Source organism: Protopterus annectens, chromosome 1.part2 (assembly GCF_019279795.1).
Source record: "Protopterus annectens isolate FY-2018-M chromosome 1.part2, PAN1.0, whole genome shotgun sequence".
Taxonomy (NCBI): domain Eukaryota; kingdom Metazoa; phylum Chordata; order Ceratodontiformes; family Protopteridae; genus Protopterus; species Protopterus annectens.
Genome location: NC_056727.1, coordinates 151,041,635 through 151,056,332, shown reverse-complemented (window position 1 = coordinate 151,056,332; position 14,698 = coordinate 151,041,635).

The window sequence follows — 14,698 nt, the reverse complement described above, 5'->3', positions numbered from 1 at the left end:
AGCCAGCAAACACATTCATTATTATGCCCTGGGCAGCATCGCACACAACCTGGCAGTTGATGGCGGGGAAGCCCTTGCGGTTCATGTAGACCCTACCCCGCTCACTGGATGGTGCTCTGATTTGTATGTGTGTGCAGTCTATTGCACCCACTACCTCAGGGTATTCTGCTATTTAGTGGAAAAGACGCATATTGCTGGTCAATGCCACATGGGAATTGAGGAAATATACGTGCTCACCGACATGTGCTGACATGGCATCCAGGAACTGGTGCAGTACCCTGGATGCTGATGCCTGTGAAATCCCTATCATATTACCAGTTGGTCTCTGAAAGGTACCTGTAGCTAGCATTTTTAGGCCAACACATACCTTGGTATCTACTAGGATGGGTTCCCCTCTGTTGGTTCTGTGTGTGAGGCGTGGTTGGCACACCTCAACAATTTGCTGCAGGAGGTCTCTGTCCACCCTATAGTGCTCCACTATCTCCAGCTCATTTAGCCCCTGGTAGGTTACCCTGGGTCTGTACACTCTTCTCTGTCTCCTCACTGTGGGTTGCTCAGCAGCATTCACAACATCACCACCCAAAGCACCTTCCACATGTTGGTTTATGATAGCAAGAGCAGCCCCTAACATTTTGTCTTACTTTAAAGTTTTTAAGGTTTCCCTCTTTGTATACTGCAGTGTTGCAGAGTTCTTGGGAAAAAAACAAGGAAGAATGCTGTTAGCAAAGTTTAAAGTGCTGGGCTGGGTTGGGCTAGTCTGCTACCTGTGTAATTGGCTGATTCTGATATATTTCACCTGGCAGCTCTGCTAGTTCTCCTTGGTTAACTTCCTACTACTTCTTTTCCTTCCTTTTCCATTTCTGTTTCTGCCCAGGGCAGCACCATGCAAATGAGCGCACATGAGCGCACACATGTGCACACACTGTGTGCACTTTTGCAAGAAATTTCAGATATATTCATGGTGTACACCTTTGGTTTCTGGTTTTCAAAAAGGACAACTGTAGACACGCCTCTTGCAATCCTAAGCAACTCAGGGCAAACACAAGATACTGTGCTCCAATAAGCTTACAGCCTTTCTGACACACTCCCTCATGATGTTACCTATATTCTACTCTACTACTCACCTACTCCTACACTTACACTCTTGGGAAATGGCTCACATGCTGGGGAAAAAAATTGGGATTCACTATCCTTATCCTCATTTGCATAGGATTGCCTACTAATGCATGGTTACATCTCTCACACTGAGCTTCCCCCCTTAGCAACCACTACTCAGAAGCCATGTTGTCTTCAGCTTGCCATTCACCTGCATGGCATGATAAGCGTTTTAGTGAAAATGGCTATTTTTGGCTATTTTACATTATTTTCTGTTTTTTTAAAGCGCCGCACATTTGCGTAGTGTTGCGCTACGCTTAAACATCGGAGATCGGGGAAAAAAAAGTTAGATTTTAATAATTTTAAACATTTATAAATTTCAATGGCCTTATATTTGGCCATTGGCATGCTTCCTCAACTGTATGCATCCTTTATTTTGATCTGTCATAGCTCTGTTTAGCTATTTGCAGAAAGGTACTCCATTACCAAAGGAGTACATTTCTGCAGATAACACTAATCTTCCACGGACAGGTTAGTGTTTCCTGGATTGCAAATTTACCTCATTTGCATAGCTTTCAGCAGCAAATGAGGTAATTTGCATACTATGACACTGTCCATGCAAGAACAGCTTTAGCAGCTCTCGTGCACGCCCCTGCTAGCTGTACCTGGATCGCACGGCAGACATATTGCCTCCGTGAGCTCCTACACTCTTTTTGCACTCCGTGCAAGCTTTCGTGAATCCAGCCCATTGTCTTAACTAGTATTTCATAGTGCCCTGCTACCGTCTCTGGCAGTCTACCAAAGCTCAGAATCCCTAACACTGCCAGTCTGTAGGTGTGATGAACCAGTCACCTGGTAGTACATGCACTGTTTACAGACCCACAGACAGGACCCTTTCACTTTGCTAGTATCATAGTAACAGAAGGATCTTTTGGAAGACTAATCTTTACTCTTTTAAGGTAAAGTCTAACAACTGTCCTGGTTTAAATGGTCAGCTCTCTATTAATGGCATATATTGAGGTTAAATACATTAGAAAGATAGCTATGGTTTTTAAATTTAACAGGTTGGACAATTTCATCAGTTTTATTTTCTGGTGTAGAACACTGCTATGGTACTAAATACATTGTTACAAAATATTTTTTGAAAGAATTTCATGACTCATACATATATATTTTATATATTTTTTACATATTTTACATTGTTTATCTTTACATACATAATTATACATATCTTTCATGCATTTTTAAATATTGGTTCATACTATTTATTTAAGTCAAAGACTGCATGCATTTTATTTAAATAAAAAAAAATGAACTTTAAAAGTTGAAGAGTTGTTATATTTGGTTTGACTTGTTAGTATATGGGCCTTATTTTTAAGACTTGTTACTTTGTATTTATTAACTTGTAAGTCTTTTACCTTGTAAGTTTCTTTTTAAAAGAACTACTTGGCTTTGGAAACTATTCTGGCGGCTTGGCTAACACATAACTGCATTTAACAATTCTGATTGGTTTAGGATAGTATAAAGAAAAGTGGAAATGCTTCCATGATTATTTTATTTATTTAACATTTGCTAACTTGGAAAGTCCAACTTGGAACATAGCTAATTTTCAGCAGTGGCACAGGGAGGAATGCTCCAGATGTGTGTCTTTGAACATGGCAGGAAACCACACAAACACAGGGAGGACATGCAGACTCCACACAGAAGGCACTCCAGCTGAGAATCAAACCAGAGAACCTCTGTCTGTGAGGTGACAGTGCTATCGCTGCACCACTGCACCATCCTGATGACATTTCAAACACTGAGATGAAAGCTCTTAGTTTTATGTTTTTATTCATTTGGTTTATATTAGTTTAATTAATAAATTAATCCTTGTCTGGAGGAGTTTGTGGTGTGGTTAAGTCTGCTGTGTTTTTATACTAGTTTGTGCCCTCTTTTCCCCTTACCTGGAGATCCTACGTTTTTGCCTTAGTGAACTTTGCCAATCGAAAGACCACGTCTTAATTAAATTCATTTCCTCAAGATAAACTAACCAAGTGGCTAGAATTTCGGGGAAAGAAACTGACAGAGTCTAGCATGGTAGCTTTTAAAATGTTTAACTACCAGTGTTTTATGCGGAAGCTTGTGTTGAGATGTACATACAGTTTAGATGAATTTGCTGCATCAGTACCTACTAAGAAGAAAGACTGTGTAAAAAGATTGTTTCCAAAGTGTCTAAACATGCTTCAAGGAGTGCCTTTGAGAGGGCTGATACTATTTCTAGAAATGCAGCAATGTCAATGATGGTAAGCAGATATATTTGATTGCATAGCCGACACCTTTCTGATGAGTTAAAAATGAGAGTATGAATGCTCTACTTAATTCAGTTTGTGTATTTGGTACAGCAGCTAATCAGATCCTGAAACACTGGTATGACAGAGATAAACTGATGCAAGAGGTGTCTGGAATGTTCCATATTCTGAAGTGTCCTTCAATAAGCAGGATAGTTTTTGGTGGCCCAACAAACACAGGTCCCAGCTAAACCAAAACAAGGCACTAGAAGGAAATTATAGAATGATAACTCTACCATACCTAACAAGAGGGGTTCCTTTCCCAGAAAGGATACCCCCCTTCTTTCAACAGATGACTATGCCAAGGCTTATTGCCTGCCATTCCCAGGTTCCCATCTGGATGTCATATCTCAAACGTCAGCTCTCAATAAGGTGGCCTGGGTGTTAGTGTCTTTTTTGACAAATAGGGGGTCAGCATCATGCAAAGAATTTACAGGTAACAGTAAAAAGTACATCCACTGTCATTTAGGGGGATTCTGCCTTATGTGCTGGACCAAACTTCTTATTCCCTCTCATACTATGATGCATGCTGGACTCATGGGTTACTGAGTCACTCCCTTCCTCAGAGATAATAATAGGCTCGTATTCCAGAATTTTCCTGGTGTCCAAAAAAAGAGCTGTCATGCATACTAGTCTTGGACCTATCCTTTATGAATACTTTTATCAAGGTCCTCAAGTTCAGGATACTCAATCTGCAGACAGTGCATCCTCTTCTTCTGGACCACTAATTCATGGTGACCATAGACTTAAAGGATATATATCATCATATTCCCATTGGTCATAACTTCGAAGATATCTGACATTTGTTTTGTCTGGTTCTCACTTCTCTGCAATTCCCTTTGGGCTGTGCAATGCACCTCAAGTATTTACAAAATGCCTTGACAGTAGTGGTGGCTTACTGCTGGATTCATGGTAATCACCTTTTTCCTTCCTTGGATGACCTGTTTCTCAGTGCAGAGTCTGCATCTATGTGTTTGGAATCACTAGAAAAGGTCTCATCCTTACTATTACATTTATTAAAATTTGTTAAACTTTTTTAATGAATCATTTTTATTATAAGGCTGTTGCACTGAAGTAAAAATAAATCTATTGGTTACCATCAGTCATGTGATAATTAAATGCAAGGATGTAAATGTGATTGCTTTAAGATGAAGCATTGTGGTTCTGATGAAGTCCATTGTCGATTTTTTATGGACGAAAGCTTATGTACTAAATCTTTAATTAAAATTGTTATTAGTCGATGCTAGAAAAATGTCTTTTTTACATTGTGTGTGGTGCTGTTTCTCTGGTAGACAATTGGCACCTACAAATGTGTTTTGTATTTTTGTTTTATCACTCAAAAAGGTTGCCTTACTCACCTAGCTGGAGTTCAAGTTGAACCTCCAGAAGTTGTGCCTGACACACTTACAAAGAGTCATCTTCCTGGGGTGCTTAACTGGCACCAATTAAAGAATGGCCTTTCTTCCCAAACATTATGTCCTGTCCCACCAGATGATGTTTCAGGAATTCTACTGGAGGAACTTCACATCAGCAAGAGAATTCATAAAAATTCTAGGATTGATGGCATCCATAATTCTCATGAAACCACTGGCTTGTCTCCACATGAAGACAATACAGTGGCATGTACAAAATTGTTGGACCCAGCATTTACATTTTCTGGAAGCCCAGTTGCCAGTGCTGAACTTCATCAAACAAGAGTAACAGTGGTGGAGACCACAGTTAAATATCAGTCCAGGACTTCCATTCTTTCCACCTGTTCTGGCGCAATTTGCCCAGATAGATTTATCCTACTTTGCTCAGGGAACTGTGTCAATGGGAGAGCAAGTGCAGGCCGCTTGGAGGCCTAAGGATGCATGGAAACAATTCAATATCAGGGAAAAGTTGGTGGTGATCCATGCCTTGAAAGCCCTTCACCACATATGGACTCTGGGTCCCCTCCTTATGGCTGTGAACAAAATTACAGTGATGTGGTACATCAGCAAACAAGCTGGTACATGATCCTACCTTTTGTTGACAGTGATGGTTTGGGAACTGGCTTTACAGCATTCTTTGACTCTTGAGGCATCATATATCCTGTCAGAATAAAATGTTACGGCAGACAGACTAATCAGATCCTTGGCAGATTTACATGGGTGGTAGCTCAAGGCAATAGTGTTCCAGAATATAGTCTAAATGTGGGGAAAACCTCAAATAGAACTGTTCACCTCCTTTCAAAACAGACATCTGGAGAATTTCTGTTCCAGACATCCTTTCAGCCATGCTTAGAGGACAAGCAGATTATTGTTCTCTTGGATGGAATATTCATGCATGTGTTTCCACCCTTTCCACCCTTTCCACTGATTCACATGGCACTTTTAAAGATACAGAAAGAAATGCCAAATATCATTATGGTGACCTCCTGTTGGCCCAGGCAATCTTGCTTCCCTCTTCTAATAGTATTGGCCAAAGGCAATTACCACATATTTCCCACACTCTGGATTTGCTCAGGCAGCCTCAGGGACAACTGGTGCACTCCATTTGGAGCAACTACAACTGACAGCCTGGATGATCCAATTATGACTCCATTTGGATACTAGTTTCATGAGGATGTGCAGCAAGTGTTACAGAAGGCCAGAAACCCTAGTTCTAGAAAAGCTTATGTTTACAAAAAGATGAGGTTTTCTATGTCGTGCTTTACTGGGAAGGCTCACCCAGACTCTGCTGCAGTTTGCTTTGAGGGAAAGGTGGTTTGCTTTTTATTTGTTGTATTCTGTATTGCTTTGTTGCTTTTTTCTGTTTTATATACTGTGATTTATTTTCTTTACACTGTGTTTTAGTTGCATTCTGCTTTTAACTGCATATTAAAACTTGAAAAGGCATCACACCTCTGTCTCTTGTGAGTCAGACAGAAATTAGAACAGGTCAATTAAGGAGTCACACATAAGTTAGAAGAGGTCAGTTAAGGTTAATCATCTGTGAACTGAGGGGGTAGAGCTAGGAACTAAACCTTCTATTTTAGGGGTAAAATAAAACATTTCACAGCTTTACTGGAAAGGCTCACCCAGACTCTGCTGCAGTTTGCTGTGAGGGAAAGGTTGGTTTGCTTTTTATTTGTTGTATTCTCTATTGCTTTATTGGGTTTTTTTTCTATTTTGTATGCTGTGATTGGTTTTCTTTACACTGTGTTTTAGTTGTATTCTGCTTTTAACTGCATATTAAAACTTGAAAATACACCACAGCTCTGACTCTTATGAGTCAGACAGAAATTAGAACAGGTCAATTAAAGAGTCACACATAAGTTAGAAGAGGTCAGTTAAGGTTAATCATCTGTGAACTGAGGAGGTGGAGCTAGGAACTAAACCTTCTATTTAAGGGATAAAATAAAACATTTCAGAGCTTTACTGGAAAGGCTCACCCAGACTCTGCTGCAGTTTGATGTGAGGGACAGCTGGTTTGCTTTGTATTTATTGCAGTCTGTATTGATTTATTGCCTTTTTCTGTTTTGTATATTGTGATTTGTTTTTCTTTACACTGTGTTTTACTTGCATTCTGCTTTTAACTGCATATTAAAACTTGAAAAGACACCACAGCTCTGTCTCTTGTGAGTCAGATAGAAATTTGTCCCACCCTCCCAACCGGTTACTGTTGTGTTCTTAAACACCACTGTCTTTCTAGTTGCCTGCCCCTTATTTTAATTTGACCATATATCTCATTTCCTCTCTGCTTTTACTGGTTGGTGTGAGTAAACACAAAATTATCATTTTGTCAAATCACTCCCCTTCAACTATTTAAATTTATTGACCATCCTACTGTATTCCAGAGTGCCAGAATATAAAATTGACCACCCCTTTTCAATCTATCTTGCTGTTTTAAAAATAGTGACTCTCCACTAAAACTTAACATTTTAGACATGTAAAACGTAAGTTTTCTACTTTCACATCTAACTCCTCTAGTGCACACTGCAGTATTTAGGATAAACCATTTTTTCATCTTACCTTTAAGCATTTATTGCAAGATCACCAGTTACTGGAGAGCCCACATTCTGCCTCTCAGTAGTTATCTTGGGATTAGTACTTCTGTTTTCTCCTTGTGAGAGAAGGAGCGCAGTTACATTATTTCCTGGAGACTGCTGATCACCAGAAATTTTAATAACTGCTTTATAGGTGACAGCTTGGAATCTTTGCTTATATTCTGATCCTGGTGAGAGTATGAGCAGAGTGCATTGATTCCTGACTCTTTCTAGTTGGAGAGTGAATGTCTGTGCTTAATGTACCTGATTGGTCTGGTTGCTATTCGAGGCATCTACCAGAAAAAGGGTACAAGCCTGCAGACCTTTGCAACATCTGGAACAAGACTGTGGATCACCAAACAGGCCATGGCCTGCTCCTCTTCTTGGGATTGGTGCTAACATTTTGCTTCTGGTGAGAGAAGAAGCAAAGGAGTATTGTATCCCAACAGAGTGAAGCTGTGCATTAGTAGTAGCCATTCATGTGACTCCCTTCTTTTCATCATTCTTGACAAGTTCATTCTTTATTTTCAATAAGTACTGCTTGATTTCTTCATAACATTAGAATATCTGCCTAAATGCTTCATCCTAAAATTTTCAGGGTCTATGCATTAGTTTCCTCTCAAGTGTTTGCCAGTGCTCTGTACAGACTCAGACACTTTGAGTAACATTTTTCCTGTAAACGGCTTCAGTACTTAATATAGTGAGTTCATGTCCAGGCATGTCTAAAGGTCAGTTCCTTGTGCTTTCTCCTGTCAACCTGGTGAGCTTGGGCATCCTGAGGCAATGTAGCAACTGCCTCATGTACACAGACAACCCTCTCCTCTTACTTCCCAACATTTTGACTTTTGAGATTCACATATATAGCCAAACTGGAAGCCAGGCACTCTCTAGCCAAGACTGGATTAGCCGGTCAAGAAGAAAAGGTTTACACCTGCACCACACCACATTCAACACATAGCCCACCAGAATTTACACCACCACAACCCTCACATAGTAACACAAAACACACACCTACTTCCGTTTAGGATTTCAGTAAAAATCTGCCCAAACAACAGAGACCACTGAAGCAGAAACACAAACAACCACCACATCCCAGCACAAACCATGAAATACATAGCTCCCATAAACAGTGTGCCACTCAACCAGAGGCCATAAGGCAAAACAGCTTATCCAATACTCTAGTCATAGGCGACTCAATAGTAAGGCACACTGATGTCCCACTCACTAGGTTGAATAAGGAGAAAGTTACGATCAGCTGTCTGTCTGGTGCTAGGATCCGGCACATAACGTACCCACTTAGGTCACTCCACAACAGGTACAAATATGACTCTGTCATTGTCCATGTTGGTGTGAATGACCTGAGATGTACCTCCCTGGACTACATGAAAAAAGACATAGAGGAGCTCTTGGATTATGTAACCCATGCAGGTATGACCCTAGCTCTGAGTACTGTCACCCAGAATGATACCACAGTACAAGCAGAAAATGATTGACTTCAACAATTGGCTATGTTTTTGGTGTCATTCGAAGGGGATCCAGTATCTGTCTGCCTGGGATAACATGATCGATAGACCTCAATGCTTCACCAGAGATGGCCTGCACCTGACATCCCAGGGATTCCGGATACTGGCCAAGGCTCTTTCCACCCTTATAGTGCCTTTTTTAGGCAATGTCCTGAAGACAAAATTACCATCATAACAGCTACAAGCAAACAAAATCTGAGGGTTATGCTACTCAATGCTAGAAGTGTAAAGCTCAAAATGCACTCACTCAAAGCAATCCTTAAAATGAGGAACATCAACATCTGTGCAATGACTGAGACCTGGTTCAAGGCTCCGGAGAGCACTCCAGCACTACCAGGCTATAATTCATACCAAACCTTTCACCCTTAAACCTGGACTGAAGCACTAAAGGCAGTGGTGTCTCCATATTCATAAAGGATATGGACACCTCCAGACTACTAGCCCAACATAACACATCAGAGATACTTCAGGTACAACTAACATTGGGTAAAAGTGCAATCCAAGTTGTAGCCTGCTATAGATCCCCCACCATGTCCCAAGGCTCCCACTCCACATTCCTAAACACACTGGAAAATATTAGGGTACAGCCCAATACCCTTATACTGGGAGACTTTAACTACCCCTCCATTAACTGGGAAAATTAGTTATGTACCAACACACTTTCTCAACATTTTCTGGAATTCATTAATTCCAATGCCCTGGACCAACTCATTCTTACACGCACCAGGGGTAGAAACACCCTTGACCTGGTCATTACTAACATGGACAACCGTTGCTCTACACCAGTAATCACCTCCTCCCTGGTCAGACCTGACCACAAGCTAATCACCATAGATATAGGTTCATAGGTTCATAGGTTCATACTAGGCTATCTGCCCTAGGGCATTTATAAGCCTAGCCAGAGTATGTTTGGCTTTCGCCACCCATTTTAAATTAATTTTGCTATGCCCTTTTTCGAGGTTAGTATACTGTGCTTCTGTCTAACAGTGACACAGAAGTGATACCTGGGGTAAACCTATGATCTCCCATCCACTCATCAAGATTCCTCTTGAAGAGAGTCAATGAGGGACTCTGCCTAACCTGGACTGGGATTTTATTCCATAGTGAAGGGAGCCTCTGGGTTATGAATCTGTCCCTCCAGCATGTCCTATTTATTTCAGTGCTGAGGTTCAAGTCTCTCGAGCGTGTAGCTCAATGGGATTTGGATTTTTTGAGGTGCAGCATGTCCCTTAATTCCGGGTTGGACATGGCCTTATACGTCAGGCACAGGTCACCTCTGAGCAGGCGGTATGCACTGAGTAGAGCTGGAGTTTTTTTAACCGGGCAGCATATGGCATCTGTTTGAGCCCTTTGATCCTCTTGGTGAGGTACTTTTGGGGTCTTTCCAGTTGCTGCAGGTGTTTGGTAAGGTACATCCCAAAAGGGGCATTGTACTCGATTATGGGCCTGATGAGGGATGAGTAAAGAGGCACGATGACCTCCCCTAATCTAGATGTGAATCCCTTCATGATTAGGTGGGATATATAAAATGTTTTTCTAACCAGTTTGGCCACGTGGTTGTCAAATGAGAGATTGCTATCAACTTGGATCCCCAGGTCCCTAATGACTTCTTCTGTACTTAATGGATTACCACCTATGTGGTAATTTGTGAGCACTTTGTTTTGCCAAAGGGATGACTATACACTTTTTGGCGTTTAGCTTGAGGCCATGGCTCTGGCACCAGTTGTCTGTTTCTATGAGGCCCTTTTGGAGGATGCTTGTGTCGGCTGGAGAGTCGATTATGGCGCCCAGTTTGCAGTCATCTGCGAACTTGGTCAGCCACAGTCCTTCCGTGTTGGCCTGTACCTCCGAGAAATATATACCAAACAAGAGAGGTCCCAGGACTGAGCCTTGTGGGACACCACTTGTAACTGGTTTGGAGTCTGACATGGCTCCAGCAATTCTAACCATGTGGGTTCTGTCCTTGAGCCAGTTTGCAACCCATCTAGTGATATAGGGGTTTATATTTAAGCTGGTGAGCTTATCTATAATGCCTGAGTGGGGTATTGTATCGAAGGCTTTTGTGAGGTCCAGATAGGCTGTGTGGACCACCTTCCCTTCATCAATGGCCTTGGTGACTGTTTCAAAGAAGTCAACCAGGTTTAAGAGGCAGGATCTGCCCTTAACAAAGCCAAACTGGGTAGGATCCAGTGTCTGTAGGTCCCCAATATCTTTATTTATGAGGTCCATGATGATCCATTCCATAGCTTTGCAGATCAAGCTAGTCAGGCTTATGGGGCGATAGTTTCCAGGGTCCGTTGAGGCACCACCTTTGTGGAGAGGGACCACTGTTGCTGTACGCCACTCTTTGGGTACATATCCTGTAGTAAGGCTGAGATTGAACAGTAGTTTTATGTTTGGGTTTAGCTCTTCGTGGAGTTCATGTAGGACGCAGCCTGGGACACCGTCTGGTCCCATTGATGCTGTGTTTTTTGCTTTGGAGAGGGCGGCTCCCACCTGAGCATCTGAGATGTCGGGGGGGGCAGCACTCTGCTGGGATAGATATTTGCCCTTTTGGTTTGCTGGAGAGGGAGAAGTTTGCGCTGAACCTGTCAGCTAGGATGTTGGCAATGTCTGTGGGATCAGTGTATTTTTTGTCATTTTGGACTAATTCTGAGCATATCTGGGAATTCCCACCCAGGTTCCTAACATAACTAAAGAAAGCCTTGTGATTATCTTTAGTGTCCTGTGCAATTTTTCTCTCGAAGCTGGCCTTTGATGATTTTATGAGTGCCCTTAGGTTTTTGCCAATACTGATCAGAGATGCCTTCCCTTTTTGGGATTTTGCTCTATCATGTAGTAGCTTCCTCCTTCTATTGTATAGTTTGTTTATGGCTGGGGTCCACCAGACAGGTCGTCTGCCTTTGGAGGATTGGGTCTTGGTTTTATTTGGGATTGCATGATCCATGCATTCCTGAAGGTGTTCATAGAATGCATTTATAAAAGATTCTGCGGTCTGGGCCGTATTTTCCACAGGCCCGGGGGCTTTGACGGATTCCACCTCGGTTTTGAGGAGTGTGAAATTTGCTTTAGAGAAGTTTTTCACTGTGGTTTTCTGGGCAGGGGGTGGGGTCGGGATGTGAATATCCTCTACATCCCACCCTCACCCCCCTTAAAGGAAACCTAAAATACTTCTCCAAAGCCAATTTTGGACTTCTAAAAACAGAGGTGGCTAACTTCACGACACCCATGCAAATGGAAAATAGGTGCATGACTTCTGAATCATACACCAATGCACTGTATGAGCACATACACAATTGCATAGAATGGGCCATTCCAAACAGAACCAATACACTCTCCTCCAAAAAAAGGAATCCAATCTGGGTTCCCCATCATAAAAAACTCTACAACAGAAGGAAAAAACTGTTGCAGAAAAGGTTGAATTCCCAAGACTGGAAAAACTCCCTTGTTAGCCTCAGCAAAAAAAACTGAGATCCATCATCAAATCCTCTAAAGCTAGCTATGGAAACAAATTTGCTGCAGATTCTAAAGACAATCACAAGGCACTCTATAGTTATGTCAAGAATCTACATGGCAATACTCAGATCTGCTCTGAGTTACAGCCCAATGGTAATACATATACAGAACCAACTGATATTGCCAACATATTGGCCGACAAGTTCAGTGCGAATATTACCCCCCTGTCACCCCCTAAAAAGCCTATCACAATACCTGAGAAATGCCAATTTCCTATTATCACAGCTACACAGGTAAAAACCACACTGACCAAAGCCAAGAATGCAGCTTCCATGGGACCTGATAATATCCCTGGCTGTGTTCTACATGAATTACAAAGTGAACTGGCACCACACCTGAGTACCCTGTTCAGTCACAGCCTCATTTCAGGCTTTGTTCCTACTGAATGGTGCACTGCTACGGTCATCCCACTCCACAAAGGGGAAGCAACTACAGACCCTGGGAACTACCGTCCCATTAGTCTGACAAGTCTGATATGTAAGGCTATGGAGCGCATCATCATGGACCTTAGAAATAAGGACATAGGGAATCTCCAAACTCTGGACTTGATGCAGTTTGGGTTTGTGAAAGGTAGATCATGCCTGCTCAACCTGATAGGCTTCTTCAAGTCTGTCACCAGAGCTGTGGATGAGGGCAAGGTAGTTCACACAGCCTACCTAGATCTTGCCAAGGCCTTCAACACCATCCCTCACTCAGGAATCATACATAGACTCACTAAACTAGGCATAGACCCTTATGTCATAAGATGGGTTGCCAACTGGCTCACTGATAGAACCCACACTGTGAAAGTAGTGGACTCCAAATCTGACTACCGACCAGTTATAAGTGTTGTCCTAAAGGGATCGGTCCTAGGTTTTCTCCTGTTTGGCATCTACTTCTATGAAGTTCAAGCCAACACAAAGGGACTCTGGCTGACCAAGTTCACAGATGATTGCAAACTGGGAGCCATTACTGATTCTCCAACTGATGTAGACATTCTACAAAAAGGCCTCACTGACACCAATGACTGGTGCCAAAACCATGGCCTTAAGCTCAATGCCAAAAAGTGCATTGTTATTCCCTTTGGGAAAAATTCAGTGTCCATGAACTACCACATAGGCGGTAGTCCACTAAACACCAAAGGTGTGATATGAGACCTGGGGACACAGGTTGACAGCAACCTCTCCTTTGATAACCACATTGCCACTGTAGTCAGAAAGTTCTTCTATGTGGCACATCTCATTACAAAAGGTTTCTCATCCAGGAAGAAACAGGTCACAATGCCTCTCTACCCGTCCCTCATTAGACCTATTATAGAATACAATGCCTCATTTGGTATGTACCTCACTAGACACCTACAACAACTGGAAAGGCCACAAACATATCTCACTAAGAGAATCTTAGGCCTTAGACCCATGCCCTATACGGACAGACTCAAAAAACTCCAGCTATCCTCTGTCTCTTATCGCCTACTTAGAGGTGATCACTGCTTGACCTACAAAGCCATGTCTGACCCAGAGCTGCTAGATATGTTACACCTAAAGAAATCACAATCCCTCCATACCACACACTCCGGGGACCTAAACCTCATTACCACAATAAACAGAACATGCTGGAGGGACAAGTTCCAAACCCAGAGACTTCCCATACTCTTGAACAGATTTCCCATTCACATCAAGCAGAGCACTTCACTGGCCCTCTTTAAGAGAAGTCTCGACGAGTGGATGGGCAATAGGAAGTTCATCACTTTAGTGGCCTTGCTTGACAGGGGCACTGGGAAGTAACTTTGGGCTGCATGATGCCAGGGAACTTTCTTGGGCTAGGCTTATATAGGCTACTGGGCCATTAGCCTAGTACACACCTATGAACCTAAGAATCTAAATGAGAACAGTACATCCCATGCAGTTAACAACCCTCTGATCTTGAAATATTTGTGTGAGTTACTTCAGGATGGCTTATTGTATGCATCCATTAAAGTGCACTTAGAGGCTATCTCTGCTTGACTGTCTTTGAATCTCACTCTTTCTTCTTCTCTTCTTGTAAAACAGTTCATAAAGGGGATATTGCATATGAAACCCTCCTCACAAGCAAAGTCCTCCTTCGTAAGATTTCAAATATGTAATGGAAAAATTATCTTGGTACCTTTAAAACCTGCTGCTTTGGCTATTCCAAAGCTCTTAACATGGAAAACTGTTTTGTTTATTGCTCTGACATCTGCAAAGTGAGTCTACTGTCTGTAAGCAAACCATTGCATGTTGGTTATCCTC